Source organism: Biomphalaria glabrata, chromosome 8, assembly GCF_947242115.1.
Source record: "Biomphalaria glabrata chromosome 8, xgBioGlab47.1, whole genome shotgun sequence".
NCBI lineage: Eukaryota > Metazoa > Mollusca > Gastropoda > Planorbidae > Biomphalaria > Biomphalaria glabrata.
Window position 1 is genome coordinate 30,728,054 of NC_074718.1, and position 16,099 is coordinate 30,744,152.

The following is a 16,099-nucleotide window of genomic DNA, read 5'->3' on the forward strand; positions in this document are numbered from 1 at the left end:
GAGCTAGAACAGAAACCATGTTGACAAACATAACAAACTTGAGATCGTCGGGGCCGGGGAGCTCTCGATGTATGGAGCGCCGCAGAGACAATAACTCACTTCCTCTCATTTCCTTTGTGGAGCCAAGATGACTTTGTTGGGAGACGCCCTACTCACATGCAGAAGGTTGTTGTTGCTAATGCAAGGAAAATGTTGAGCCGTCGGAACCGGATGTGGTCCTCGAGGCCCACAGTTTAAATAGCTTGTTCTTAGTTTGTTTTCCCCATCGATGTGTTGGCTATCATGGAGTCAAGAAAACAACCTTAGGGAAATTATATTTTTCAAGCTATTTTATTTTGTTTTTATTTTTTTATTACACTTGTATAAATAATGCCTGACTTTGCACTGACTCTTAATTGTATTTGGATTATCATTTAGTTAACTATAATTCTTTTTTTACTTTTGTCTATAAAAACAAAACACATGTATGCAAAGTGTAGGGTGACTCAACAGGCATTTAAAGTCAATATAAACTCTACACTACGTCAGTCACTATGTGTAGGTAAGCAGTATCTAAAGGTACCCAACATTTAACTCTTAAGCCATGAAAATGTAAACACTATAGCAACCACAAAAGCAAGAAATTGAAAAAGACAGTCGAAGGATTTTCAAAAGAGTGATAGGGACTGCTGTGAAAAAGATTAAAGCACTGGTCAAGTAAATACTGTTACGGAGGTAGAGTATTGCGTGGTACTAGAGAGGTGGAACAGAGGGAGGAGAGATGAAGTGATAATAGAGAGTTGTCTCGGTAAACTTGTCCGTCGCTGGTTCTCAATATCTGATTCAATACAGCCAAGGAGCAAAGTATGGAGACAGATAAGGACGGGGTGTCTAGGTGCGAATCATATTGTGATCTTTTAAACGTGAGACGCTTACATTACTGATCAAATAGCTGTCTCATGGGGGTGCCTTCATCTACAGTGGTTCTAGTCATTTCAAGCTTCTTAAGTATCAATTTGTTATGTATAGTATGCACTTTCAGATTATCAGCTATTTGAGAATTTTTCATTAAATTTTCTTTCTCAAATGTTCAAGGAAATAGTTATTAGTGTGTGTGGGAGAATGTGTGTGAGAGAAAAATAGCGTTAACAATTATTTAAGGGGACTAAACCCAACAAATGTAGCCATATCTATGAATACTGAAGTATCTGTTTCCTTTGTTGTTATTAAACAAAATAATTAATTGTCAAATCGTTTTTTTTTTATTTTATTTCTTCTTCTTCTTCGTTCTCATTGTTATGTTGGAGCGTTCAGATGACTAGACCAATACATGAGATGGACTGCGCAGTGGTTTCCAAATCAGGGAGCTCTCCATATAGTTTTCTTTCTATTGGGGTGTTTTGGGGCCAGTGTTTTGTTCGGGTCTCTTGGTAGAGAGTGTAGTCCTGAAAAACATTGTCAGCATTCTCTGGTGAAACTCCACATGGGCAGATTTTACTGGTTCCAATTTTGAGCTTCCGGTACATGTGTTGTCTCATTCTGTTGTGTCTGGTCCTGAGTCGAAAAACTAGACGTTAATCTAGTCGGGATAGCTTATAATAGTCATCATCTTTTTGTGATTCGGATAAGAGCTTGTCCATGTCTCATTTATTTTATTTACTATTAGTTTCTTCATTTCTTCTGGATAGAGCGCAATATTTAATTGTGTGTTTGTTCTCTCAGACTTGGCGAGTGTGTCAGCCTTCTCGTTTCTTTCTAGTTCTATATGTGCTGGTATCCATTGAATAACAGTTTTTTGCTGTTATTGTTGAGCTTTATAAGTGCTGTCCTGAATCGTTTTATAAAGAAGTTTTCCAAGCTTTGGAGGATTGTTTTATTTCATTGATTTTTGTCTATGCCAATGAATAATAGTGCGAAGTTTCAACTTGATCTAAGAATGGATGTGGGAGAAATATCGTGTACACACTTTTTACCAGACAGAAAGATAGACAGAGTGAGTTGATATAATCTTTGTAAAAACACAAATATTTTGTTCTCATGGCGTACAGATTTCATTCCCTTACATATCGCTCAAACCTCGTACATCTAGGGACCGAAGTAGCAATGAGAACGTATTACAATAGTGCGCACGCAAACAAGGATATTTGTACAAACATTCACACATGTAGCTTTCTATAAACATGATCAAAATGTACTGTCTTTGATCAGCAGATATATTATGTTGTTTATGTCCCTTTATTTGTGATGAAAACAAATTCTAAAGAAATAACTAAAGTCATGGTCCAGGTGATTCCTGACTGACTACTTTGATGGTACTTTACATATATAAATTTTTGTATAAATGCGTAGCCTTCGCTTATCCATCATGAATAAGTTATTACGTAGTGCTTCGCAGACCCTTCCTAGATTTTAGAAAACTTTAGAATCGTCGGCGAAAACATGAAAGAGTTTAAATTGTATTTATATCTTTTTCCTGATGTCTTAACTGTTCCTGTTGGAGCAAAGGTCACGAGGTTAAGGGGGTACCATAAAGGTCAACAGACCTAAAAATCGCAGGGGATCGTTCATCTGGTTACATGTTTGAGATGTTTTGATCTAGTAACGTAGCTTGCGCTAGTACGATCAGCGAAAGGTTTTAATTTGCGCCATATTTATCAGATTATTTTCACTACGCTTATTTTTACGTTACCCGACCCAGAGTTACGAAGCTGAGATTAGGGGCAACAACCTGAGGCAACCTAGAAACAGAAAATAACTTAGTTTAGATTACTGCGATGTCTGTCTTTGTAAGGCCCCACAATGTGTATTCGATAACTCCCTCTTACATTTATTGTAAGTTCTGTGAAAACCTTCTCACATGTTCAAATATTGTAGTCAAACGGAATTTACCTTTTAATGGACCAATACAATTATCTTATCTTATCAAATATATCTAGTGCTTTTCATATCATTTCTAACATTGTGACAATAATAAACCCATACCCATCCAATCGATATATAAGTTGTATAAAGAAAGGATTGGTGTTTTTTTTTTAAAGTATTTGTTTTTGTTTTCTTCTTACAGTTCCTCTATTCAGGTCGCATATTCATGGGTAAAACCTGGACACGGTTCTCAAAAAAATTTGACAAGAATTACTAGCTACATTGCCAAACTGGGAAAACTCAAGTCTGACCATTATAATTTTCAAAGTATAAGATAATTAATTTAAATTTGACTAGAGGACTAAACAATCTTTATCTAGAACAGATTATGTCTTTGGGTATTTGCGCATGTTGGCACTATTCCTTAAAAAATGAAATAAATCTATCAGCCGTTCAGAAACATTTTGCACAGCGTCTACCAAGTCTAGATTCTAGATCTAAAAGCCTATCAGTTTAATTGTATGTACACTGATCCTAAGTGGATTTATTTTTACGTGGGGAGGAGCAATCGAGTAGTGGGGAAATGTTACATTTCAGTGGGAAGCGTGGTCGAGAGGCTAAGTATGCATGAACGTGGCTTATTGGCTACCTATGAAGGGGGCTCGAGGTTCGACACCCGACTTGAGAAGAGTTGTGTTTGCTGAGAGCCTAATGGCAGCACGGAAAACCTTCTTCCAGATACCCCCTCCCTCCACTGGTCCACAAATGAGATCGGACCATAGCGCTCTGAGCATGCTTTAAGCATGAAAGTAGCACTATATAAAAGCTATAATTTATTTTTCTTTAATTTAATCAATTAAGCGTAAAATATTCGTTTATTACGAACAGTCATCAGCTTCATAAAGCAGACATTTTCTTCTTTTAAAGAGGCACTCTTCTTTATTGTGATTGTTTATATGTAATGATTTAAAATAACAAGAATAGTTTAAACAAATGGTAAAAAGGAAATAAATATCATCAGTAGCCCTAGGGGTATTTTAGTGAGAAGACTTGATATCATATATTTCAAAACTTTGGTCAAATTTTACACAGATATTTGTTATGTTTCTCTATAATAAATATCAATAAAATATAATATTTTTTTTTGCAGGTCAGTGGCAGCCACCTAATCATATGTTAACAGTTTATGATCGCATCTTTCAAATATGTTTTATTGCTCACAGCATCATGGGCACTATTCCTAAACGTGTTTGCGATTATGTTTACCTGGTGTGGCTGGTGTGCACATCTGTTCGAAGTTGTATGTTGAACATTCTCTTCCACTCTAAACTAGATTTGTACAAGTAGTGTTCACATATAACTCTGCCTTGGCCAACAGTGGGGAAAGATAAAAAACACCCTGCCATGACCAAGAGGAGATAATCAAAATGTAGATGTCATACAATTTGATTGTCACCCTTTCTTTCATTCTTTTCCTGCGGGATTAGGAAACTGTGCCACGTTGAATGGCCGGACGACGTCACTAGTGGAGCACTCTTCATGGACACCGCTTTCTGAATCAAACCGTTCTGACGTCTGCTTCGGTCCATCGCAAACAGCCCATGCATTTATGTCAGAGCGACGATGAGAGCGTTTCTAGTCCCTCGGAGGCTATTACGCCAAAGTTATAATTAGTGAAATGTTGACATTAACCTACGCACAAGATCTAGCTAATCTGAATTGATCGGTTACTTTTTGTTTAAAAAAAAACAAAAAAAACAAAAAAAAAAAACAAGTATAATTTAATAACATGTACAAGATTTTGACCAGACAGGTGGATCGAGTTTATATAAGTTCAATAATAACAATAAAATTAAGTATAAAAACAACATTAAAAAAAACAACAACAAAATAAAATAAATAAAGACAGGATAATTTTACAAAGCTTATATTAACTCACTCTTTCTGTCTGTTAAAAAGCTTGTATACACGCTATATCTCCCACACCCAATCTCGATCACGCTGAAATTTTGCACAATTATTTCTTTTACTTGACAATATAAGATTCTATTTTTAAAAATATCCAATTAGATAATTAACTATTGGTAATTAATTATTTCTTTTGGTATTATAAACAAGGGAAAGAAAATGCTTTGACTGAGGTGGTGGTATAAGATGAATTAGCCCCCTTTATAGGTCGTCGTCTGAGTTAGTGAACACAACATGAAAAACAGGACGAGACTATTTAAACAATAGATAGCTATACAATCTTCCATGTGCAAAGGCCCTCCACTAGCAGAGTGTTACCGCGTTGGCTTTAGAATCCCGAGAAAGCTTGAGCCTCGAGTTCGAACTAAGGTCGTTCCCCCTTTTTTATTATTTTTATAAACTCATTTTTATTATTAGTCTAGATCTATTAGAAATTTAATTGCATGACTGACCAAATTAATTGATACACATATTCTTAATATAAGCTTTGTTTTTTTTTTCAAAATGTATTTATAATATATGTTCCTGTTTTCCTAATCCGTTTCCAAAGGTCTACCTCGCCAATGATTTATTCTGCGCTTTTCAAAGTTGATCAAAGAAATAACGGAAAACGTAAAACATGCGGGGAGGGGGGAGTCCAGATAACCAAATACAACGTCAGACAGTTTCGTCAAGTTTGATGTCACGTAACGTTAGCGTCAATGTCTCAAGAGATGTGTGAACAGGAAGATTCTAGAAAATTGATTTCAAAAAAATTGAATTCTCTACACGATTGCAGAATTAAAAGAAGTTATTTAGAAATTTAAAGTTTTTATACATCGCCAGACACAATCAGATACTTAACACCAAAAAAAAAAAAAGTAATAATTTTTTTTTGAATCAATTATTTCTTTAAAAGGCAAATGGATTTCCATTTATAATTTCTCATTCTTTTAATTTCTTGCAGCACTTCCAAGGAGTCTTTCTAGTGAGATTGCACAGTCAGTCTATTCCCGTCCAACTCATTTCAACATGTGCGCAGAATGTCTATTTATTCAACTCATTTCTCAGTACAAAGAAACTTGAATTTGAGTTCCGTAATTCCCGATGTGGCATGTTTAAAATAGAAAGAAACTTTGAAGTCGAGTGCATGAGAACACAAAAACAGCCTAATTTAATTTTAACATGATTGTATTTTTTTTTTATTTTAATTTTTAAACCATAGTTCCCCCCCCTCCCCCCCCCCCCCAAAAAAAAAAAAAAAAAAAAAACTATTAATTTTTAGGGAGAATCGTTCAATCCGTTGTCAACATTTGTTTCCAGGCTACTCATCCCATGAAGGATTAGCTAGCTAATAAAAGAATTGGTAAACTAAGAATTGATGGACTGAATTATTTCTGTTGTGTCTATTGATATATCACATTGCTACAGACCGCTTGATACATAACACTGCGACGCATTTATCTTAGATTTCAAAGAATCGAATGAAAAAAAAAAAAATAAAAAAGCAATATTGAAACATTAGCTTACTTTTAATTTCACATTGAAACTTTAGTATAGGTATCACTTTTAGCAACTAGGACTTTCTATCTAACAAGCTTAGTGTAATGGCTCGGCATTCAGTGCCAATTTATGACAACATAGGACACGATATATACATATAGAGTTTTTCAGACAAACATATAATAAATGTATTCAGCTAATGTTTAAGTAAAATTCTTTGACAAAGGATGAAATTATTATGATTTTTATTTTTACCTTGAAATTGTTAGAACATAGCTATGTAATGAAAAAAAAAGTATACACACACACAGACACACACATACACAAACACACACACATACACACACAGAGACAGACAGACACACATAGACAGACAGACACACACATACACAGACAGACAGACAGACACACACACAGACAGAACGAAACACATACACAGACAGACACAGACTGACACTCACACAGACACACAGACAGACGGACGGACAGACAGACACACACACACACAGACAGACAGACAAACAGACACACACAGACGGACGGACGGACGGACGGACGCACAGACAGACACACACACAGACACACACACACACACACACAAAGAGAACATGTCTTTTGTTAAGTGTTTCATACAGCAATCAGTGTTTGTTTCTTGGTATGATCCAAAAAGTTGATTACTCATATGTACACAGTCTGTGCATGGAATATTGTTCACGTTTAAACTATGAAAGTTGTACAGAATGTACACCTGGAAACAAACTGGGGGGGGGGGGAGGGGGGCTTTCATATTTAGAGTTTAATAATTGGTATATATGGAGGCGCGGTGGTTGAGTAGTAAAGAGGTGGGGAAGGTCACGGGTTTGAATCCTGGTAAACACTAGGATTTTTAAATTCGAATCCTCCCAGCTCTAATGGGTACCTGACATTAGTTGGGTAAATGTAAATGTGTTTTGGTCGTTGTGCTGGCCACATGACACCCTCGTCATCTGATGTTCCATAGATCGCAAGGTCTGAAAGGAGATACTAGATGATCTGTTCAATTGGTCTCTAAAGTACATATTCTCAATATTGTATGCACCCAATTCAACGTGAACATTATGTTGTACAGAACTGAATCTAGAAATATATCACGACTAACACAATCAGAGGGGAGGGCGCCATCGTGTGAGAATATTGATTGAAATGTCACTTTAAAGTCTGTCATAGATCTGTAACGGGACATCTAAACATGAACTTTAAGTGTCGCCTACATTAAAACCTAAACACTAAATTGTACTTTACAAGGGGACATCAGTCATCTAGTGATAATAAACGTCTCAATCAAGACGTCACCAGAATCAGGTGGGGATTTCTTTAGTCTATTGGAGTTACGTTTTTGTAAGATGACGAACTAATAGCTTCACCTGCTCATCAAGTGGGATCATTTGATTCCAGACTCCAGTTCCCCTATCAGACCATCTGGTCTATAGGGCAGATGAGATAAAGGTCAAGAGTCTGTGGCCCATCGTTAACGAGGGTATCATATGGCCAGCACAATGACCAACCACCTTTCCCTTTCCCCAACTAATGTCAGGTACCCATTAGAGTTTGGTGGACTCAGAGATGCCGTGAAGATCTCAAAAATAAATATCCCAGGCTTCACCGGGATTCGAACCCGATGCCCGAGGTTTGGAAGCCAAGCGCTTTATTAATCAGCCACCGCGCCTCCGGACACCAGAACAGAATAAACGCTCGTATTTTTAATATTCTCGACATTACACCAAAATTGACAACCTGGTCTTAATTTAGCTTCCTTACAAATTATTCATTATGTATAATTAATTTTCATTTCTATTATACAAAGCTAATGCTAAAAGATTAAGTTGAATGGACACTGGTCGATATGGTCTCCTGTTTTAACATGCTTCTAATTAATTAGTAATTTACAGAAAAGACAGATTCGCTGAATCAACTTTTTTTTGTTTGTTTCATCTATGCTTTCAGACATTCTGAGCTTGAATCTGGACTGCACCCCAAGCCAAAACAATTATCAACCAATCAAACAGATCAGAGCATACGTAATTGGGACTACATACATCGAGAGGTGGTAAACTGGTTCTAAAATACACACTGAAGTCAAAAGATCACAGCTAAAGGTTGTGTTTTCATCTCACTCTTCCAGCTCATTGGGAATTCTGTCTATCACTCAAACTGCTGACAACGGAAGTCATCTAAAGGGCTCAGATTTAAACTTCGATTACATTTTTCCATTAGAGCAGTGTTTCCCAAACTGTGTTCCGCCTAACGCCAGTGTTCCGCGAGGCCAGAATAGGTGTTCCACAAACTTCTAGAATAATTAAGCAGTGGCTTATCATGAGAACTAATATCTCTAAAAAAAAATGCAAAGTAATTCGCTAAATATTCAGAATGTGGGAAGTGTTCCGTTATGGAAAATGTCTGGGAAACATTGCCTTCAGAGTCTAACGATTGCACCATAAATTTTCCATGGAGCGTATGCCATCGTTGTGTAGCTATTTCGTAATCTGATGCTGTGATTTCTTTTGTTTTTTGTTTTCGAATTGTTAAATGCTTGCGGCATGCAACAAGGAAATAATTCACAAGCCTGTTGGCCAGTTTAAAATTAATTGGCTTCTTCTTATACAGAAACACATATATAGTTATAAAATGCAGACTGCACTTAAATAAAGAAGATGAGTTCGTCCTACACATATCCCTAGGTCAATCTAGTCATGCATGCTAATCAACGACTTAAATTCTGCTAAGTCACTTGTTTTCCTGGCTTGGTTCAGGCAACCCATTTCATGCTCTAATAGCACCAGGGAAGAAGGAGCATTAGTCCTAGCCCATGGAACAAAGAATGTGCTTTTATCTATGTGTCTATCTGAGTATTTTACTAGGTTTTATTTTTGTATTTGAAGATTTTGGTACTGTGCTTTATGTCAAATTGCTATCTTACTTTCAAGTATTCTATCCTGATGGGTCTCGAAATTTAATGATTTTACTAAAGATGTTACTCTAATCAAATGTCAATGTTCGTTTGTTATGAATCTCACTGCTCTATTTTGTGTTTGTTCCAGTTTCTGAATGTTTTCTTGAGTTTATTGATCCTATATAAGGGTTGCATATTATTTGCCAAACCAAGGTTAAATAACATTTTAGTTTTATGTTGATTGTGAGGTGCGGTGCTATTCCTTATATAAACATTGTTTTTACAAAAGTATTTTGTCTATTTCAATATTAAATTTGATCATTAATTTTCGTAAATGGAATTTCCATTCAACTATTGATGGAGTAGGCAAGAGGCAGATGAAGCGACAGCAGTGATAGGTCTATTAGGCAGCATCATAATTTTAATTTTGAAGTTATATGAATGTCATGGGTTAAAGTAAAAAAAAAAAAAAACTACCAAAATACTGATGATGCAAGAAATCTCAAGTCATCCCTTTCCTAATTATAGACTAGGCAGCCTATTCTCAGTAGAATTCCGTTTTAGAATGAAGCAATCTTATTTCACTCCATTGAGTTTAATATATTACAATAAGCAATCTAATCTCAAACCATCCGTAGTACAATAACCAGCATACATTTCGCATGTTCGGACTCTTGGCCAATCGGAAACACGTATTTGATTTTATTTACTTAAATTGATATAGAAAACATTGTTGTTGTTTTTTTATTGATTGTTGTTTTCCTTTATTGTCTTAATGACATTTGGATAACATAACTTTGAAGCACGCTCAGTGTTTACCCTTTTTGTGGACCTGTGGGTGTAAGGGCGAACTGGTGAAGGTTTCTGTGCTGCTTTTAGGCGTTCAGTGAACACAATAAAGTCAGGGTTTGAACTCTAACCCCCCTTAATAGGTAGCCAAGCGGTTTATGCCACTAGGTCAAACACAAATAATTCACTCTTATTGACTCTAACCCCACTCCCAGATTCATGCAATATGATATAAGTTTAATGTGACTAACATTCCAGATTCTGCCCGGTCTCAAGACGAAACTAAAGCCAGTGACCCACCTAAGCGCATCCATTGTCTTCCGAGACAGAAGGAGACATATATATATATATAATTACAAGTACTAGCCGGATAAGACCCGCGGCCATCGGGCCTTATCTTTGGTACTATTGATCTACTGGATTGGATTTAGATCTGTTAAACTTTAATATTGTTTCCTTAATACCTTTTAAATATTTACCATGAAAATAAAAGTAGACTGTGGAAATTGGTTTACCAGTTTAGCCGACATAATTACATTTAATATTTTAATAATATGAAAACAGTTAAATTTATAATTATCTTTTTATTTGTAAGGCCTTCAGGTTGTGGTATGGACATTAAACATACACTACGGTCGCCGCTATGATCTAAAGAACGTTTATGCCAGGTTTTATTAAGATTGTTCAGACGATTTTTATTCCTATACGGCATATACATACATTCATACATACAAACATACATACATACATAGGGCCTACATACTGTCACGTACGCTTTGTCTATATTTAGCTTAAGGTTCGCCGGCAAGATTTCAGCTAGCTCGGGAATATCCAAGTATACAGCAACCTTTTAATAGAATAATTGTGATTGGTCAGAAATGTTAATTATTGTACGTTAAGCTGTATCTTATTGGTTAGACTGGTTGGCCATGCAACAAAGAGATATTAGTCACGTGGTAACGCCGGAAGGTCTGAAAGATTCTAGATATTACCGCCAGTCTCGAGCGGATTGTGTTAGGGATAAGACGTGAATTATTTGAGTGTTGATTTGGAATTCAAAGGAAGAAGACATACATTATTATATTGTGTAGATCATCTAATCAAGTAGAAATATATCAATCATTTTATTTAATTACAGTTTACCATTGTAATTATTGTGAATAGCTGTTCCAAGTTTTAAATTAAAGTTTTTGTATTTGACGAGGAGAAGTTTCTTCATTGAATATATAAGCAATACACTTAGATCATCTTATCAACTAGTAATTTCTAGATGATCATCTTATCAACTGACGATTTCTAGATCCTCGGCAATCACAATCATTGGTTGTGCAACTCAGGTCAAGATCATCTTCAACGTGACAGTAGTAAGAGGCATATAAAAGATCGTGACATCTAACACATCAATGCTCGTGACACATACATACATACTTACATACGCCTTACTTTCTGCTTTTTCTAGTCTAGATATATAAATGTGTGTGTTGACCATAGGTCATTGTGTACTGAGAGAAGAGTGACACTGTCTGTAAAGGAAACGTGTTATTGACATGTGACCTTATTGTACTTACACGCAAAGTAAAAAATAGAAAGTTCGTTCTCGCTCCCCCCTAAGAGAATTGTACTATAGACCATAAGAACAAAAGGGAATTACGTTAAGGGCGTATAGAGTGGTCACCCACGTCGAGCGATCCTTCGATCATGTTTACTGAGAGTGTGAACAACGTTGCTACATCTCCACTATAACTAGAGTCTAACGACCCACCAGGGGTTGACATCTCGAGTTGAACGAGAGGGGGGCTGCTCCGAGAGGATTCATCCTTCACTGTCAGACGAACATGAGAGTTGTTTCAACACAACGACCTCCCCAGCCAGCCAGCTCTAAAGTCACGTGGGTGTCCTTTTCACTTGTTGGGGGGGGGGGAGCGCCCTAATTCCACACTCCCACTTTGTCCAATCACCCACCTCTGTTTGCCAGCTCATCATACTTCTAGAGGAGATTCCCCATTTTTACGTTGTATTTTTAATGCCTCCCCCCTTTCTTATTTCCTCTCCCCCTCCCCCTTTCACGCTTTACTTAGGTGACGATATACTCTAAAGATTTACAACAGCTTCAATGTTTAAATGTATTCCGACACACTCCCCCCCCCCAACGCTCTTTAACAGTTGAGTAGTTTTGTATGCATATATATATATATATATATATATATATATATATATATATATATATGTATAGGTCTATGTTGTTTTGGTAACGTCTCATACGATGATGATGCATCTAATTGTCTCTGCCTTTTTAAAAAGTATTCAGCATAAGTTTCCAGTGGTCAGCAGACCAAACTAAACATGCACAAGTTTCCAGTGGTCAGCAGACCAAACTAAACATGCACAAGTTTCCAGTGGTCAGCAGACCAAACTAAACATGCACAAGTTTCCAGTGGTCAGCAGACCAAACTAAACATGCACAAGTTTCCAGTGGTCAGCAGACCAAACTAAACATGCACACACACACACACAACATACAGATTTAAATGTGCGTAATTTTAGGGTAACGCTTTGACACAGTATACAAAACTAATTATAAAAAATGCTAATTTTTTTCACTCTTCGTCGATTGACTTTAAACGCCTTTGCGAAGCTTAGCTCCGTAATAATGAATGTCGCATACATATTGTATATAAGGGCAGCGTTTGAATGTAACTCTATATTCAATGCAAAATAGAAGTGAATTAGATATAACGAAATGAAGGCTAGGAACCATAGAGTTCATAACACCGCCTAGATGCAGATGTGATGTGGTTGGCTGGAGGAGAATCATGCAAAGTTACAAGTATCAAAGTGCTCGAGTTTGAGATTCGAGCCCAAGCTGAGTTGTGTTGGCCAAGCAGCACGGAAACCTGCTCCCAGATGACCCTAACCCCAGAGACCCTAACCCCAGAGACCCAATCATAACGCGATTAGCATGCTACGACAATAAAAATGAAAAGACTATTAATTGAAAATAAAGAAGAAAACAATGTTAATATATATATATATTTATACGTGCACTTGACATCATATATAATAATATAAAACAACTATATACATTTCTAATAGTTGTTTTAACAACGATATAATGTTATATATACAAAAAACAAAAGAACAAAATGAAAAAACAGTAGGTACCATGGGCGTAGCCAGGGGGGGGGGGGTTGGAGGTTCAACAACCCCCCCCCCCCCCGAAATGAACCCGCAAGGGGGGGGGGGACGGAATTCATTGACTGATTTTTTGCTTTCATTTTGTTTATTTTTGGTGAGGATTTAATACTAAATCATCACATACCACAGCACAGCTGAGGGGGTTTTGAGTTTAAAAACCCCTACCAGGGGGTTTTGAGTTTAAAAATAACCCTTTCAGGGGGTTTTGAGATAAAGATCCCTTTACCAGGGGGTTTTGAGTTTAAAACCCCCTACCAGGGGTTTGAGTTTAAAGCCCCCTACCAGGGAATTTGAGTTTAAAACCACCTACCAGGGTTTTGCAGTTAAAGCCCCCTCTTCTATAAACAAAACTAAAAAAAAAAGCAAACGACAATCCCCAAATTCCAAGAAAACACTTAAGGAAGATTTTGACTTTAAAACCCCTCCAAAAATTACGATAAACACCCTCTCAATATAAAAAAAAAGCAAATTACACATTCAAAATTCGATGAGCCAAAGGGGTTTTGAGTTTAACCCTACCCCCTCCAGTTGGGGTTTGGAGCTAAAATGTTCCTATTCAATATAAAAAAAGCAAATTACACACTATAGAATCTATGAGCGTAGCCAGCCAAAGGGGTTTTGAGTTTAAACCCCCTGCCAGCGGGGTTTGAAGCTGAAAAATACCTCTTCGATATTAAAAAAAAAAAGCAAATTACGCACTGAAAATGAGCGTAGGCAAATGGGTTCTTGAGTTAAAATCCCCCTTCAGATGGTTTTGATGCTAAAAAATACCTCTTCAATATAAAAAAAGTAAATTACACTAAAATTCTTTGAGCGTAGCTAAGCGAATGAGGGGTTTTGAGTTGAAATCCCCATCCTCCAGATGACTTTTTTAAAAATTTAAAACCCCTTCAGGTGGTTTTGAGTTTAAAATTCCCCTACAGAGCGTTTTGAGTTATTATTTTAAAGCAAACTACAGTCACCAAATTCTATGACCGTAGCTAAATGGGGTTTTGAATTTAAAAAAACACAAAAAAAAACGCGAGAAATTTTTTAGTTTAAAACCCCTCAACAGATGATTTTGACGATATAACTTTCCTTTTCGATATAAAATCTAAAGCGAAATACATGCATGCAATTCCAAGAGCGTAATCAAGAGAGGTTACACATTTCTACCAGTGACTGTGCTCCATTAATAAAGTGTGAATAGTCATCTGCAGCAATTGAAAAACACTAAATGTGGCTCAACAAAGATGGCTAAGACAGATTTTAGGAGTCAGTTATAGAGATCGGGTCTAAATCAAAGAAATCAAATGCCGAACTGGGAGTCGAACCCTTAGTAAGGTTGTGACAGACCGTCGCATGAGGTTTTGCGGGACATGTTCTCCGACAAAATGAATTACGCATAATAAGAGTTGCGATGATATCCTAGTACAACTTGACGCCACACTTTCATTGAGATCCTCAGAGCAGGTGGGAAGAGGCTTCAGACATTGCCAGTGACAGATTTTTGTAGAAAGAGCTTGACGGAAAATGCGCCGAACGGCGCGAGTGGGTATCAGTAAGAATAGCACATTAGGTTTTTGAAATAAAACTTTTTAATAGCAAGATAATGCACAGTAGATACCTCAGAATATGCATTTTGTTGGCTTTCAATACCAGAAATAGTGCTCGGCGGCTGCGAGCTTCCCCAGACCTCCTTGCTAGCAAGGGCGGGGTGTCTACAAATTTTTACTAATTTCAAGAAGAACCTATTCTAGGGCACAATAAACGTTTTCCGAAAGGATCAGGATGTAATAAAGATTAATTATGTACACAAACACACACATATATATAATTTTTTTCCGCTCCGGGGGGGGGGGAGGGGTGAATCCCCCCCACCCCCTAAAACCCTCCCCGAAAAAAAATCCTGGCTACGCCCATGGTAGGTACACATAGCATCAATGGCGCATTTGTTTCTATGGAAATAATTTAAACATAGAATCAGTACGGCATGTTCGTTGGTCCAAAACTTAAATTGATGTGTAAATTATTCAACGACATTTTTATCACATTTTAATTCTTGCTTATTTAAAATTCAGCAAATGGCAAATCCAAGCATCTAATAATTAACCAATTCTAGCAAAGGCATTGCTCCTTCACTCTCCATGGAGACCCACAATAAGAGAAGCAGAAGGAGAAAAATAAAATATGTTTTGAATTCGCGTTGTCATTGACTTGTAATGCGTTTAGACAAGACAATGATGTTGCTTCGTATGTGTTACGTCTTAATACGTTGTCCACTAGACTTTGGCTTCATTTGTACAAAGCTTCTATCAACTCACTCCGTCTGTCTGGTACACATTTTGTACACGTTATTTCTCCCACTTCCCATTCTCGGATCAAGTTGAATATTTGCATAATTGTCTTTTGTCCATGACACCACAAGTATCAATTAAAAGGTTAACCAAATAATTAATTTATTGGTGGTAATAATTTTTATTAAAAAAAGGAAAATATATCATAAAGTATTTAGATATATGTCTGTAAATATCCAGTTATTTTCCTTATATAAGCTTTTTAAAAAAAAGTACTTTTAAAGATATTTTGCTTTAGTTTTCTTCGTTTGCTTCTATTTATTTGTGGCGTCTCATAAGAAGTTAATTTCATTGACATTCATATAATGGCCGCACAAATCAATTGAATATTTCACATGAGGAAATACAAAAAAATAGAGAGGGGAGAGAATGAGCGAGAACAAGAGGAGTTTGATTTAGAATAAGGAGGAGGGCGAGTACTTGTGTGGGAGGATATGTTTCAGAGAGAGAGAGAGAGAGAGAGAGAGAGAGAGAGAGAGAGAGAGAAGGATAAAACCTTACGAAGATTGAATTAAATAACCCGTAACACATTGCGTGGATATTTATAGTTGTCGGCTAA

General features: G+C 36.7%; 1 protein-coding gene across 1 annotated transcript in view; it reads right to left on the minus strand.

Annotated features, from left to right (window-relative positions):
- The window catches only part of LOC106079600 (cholecystokinin receptor type A-like), a 165,106-nt gene that overhangs the window by 94,421 nt on the left and 54,586 nt on the right, over window positions 1-16,099 (minus strand). The gene's annotated exons all lie outside the window — the stretch shown is intronic.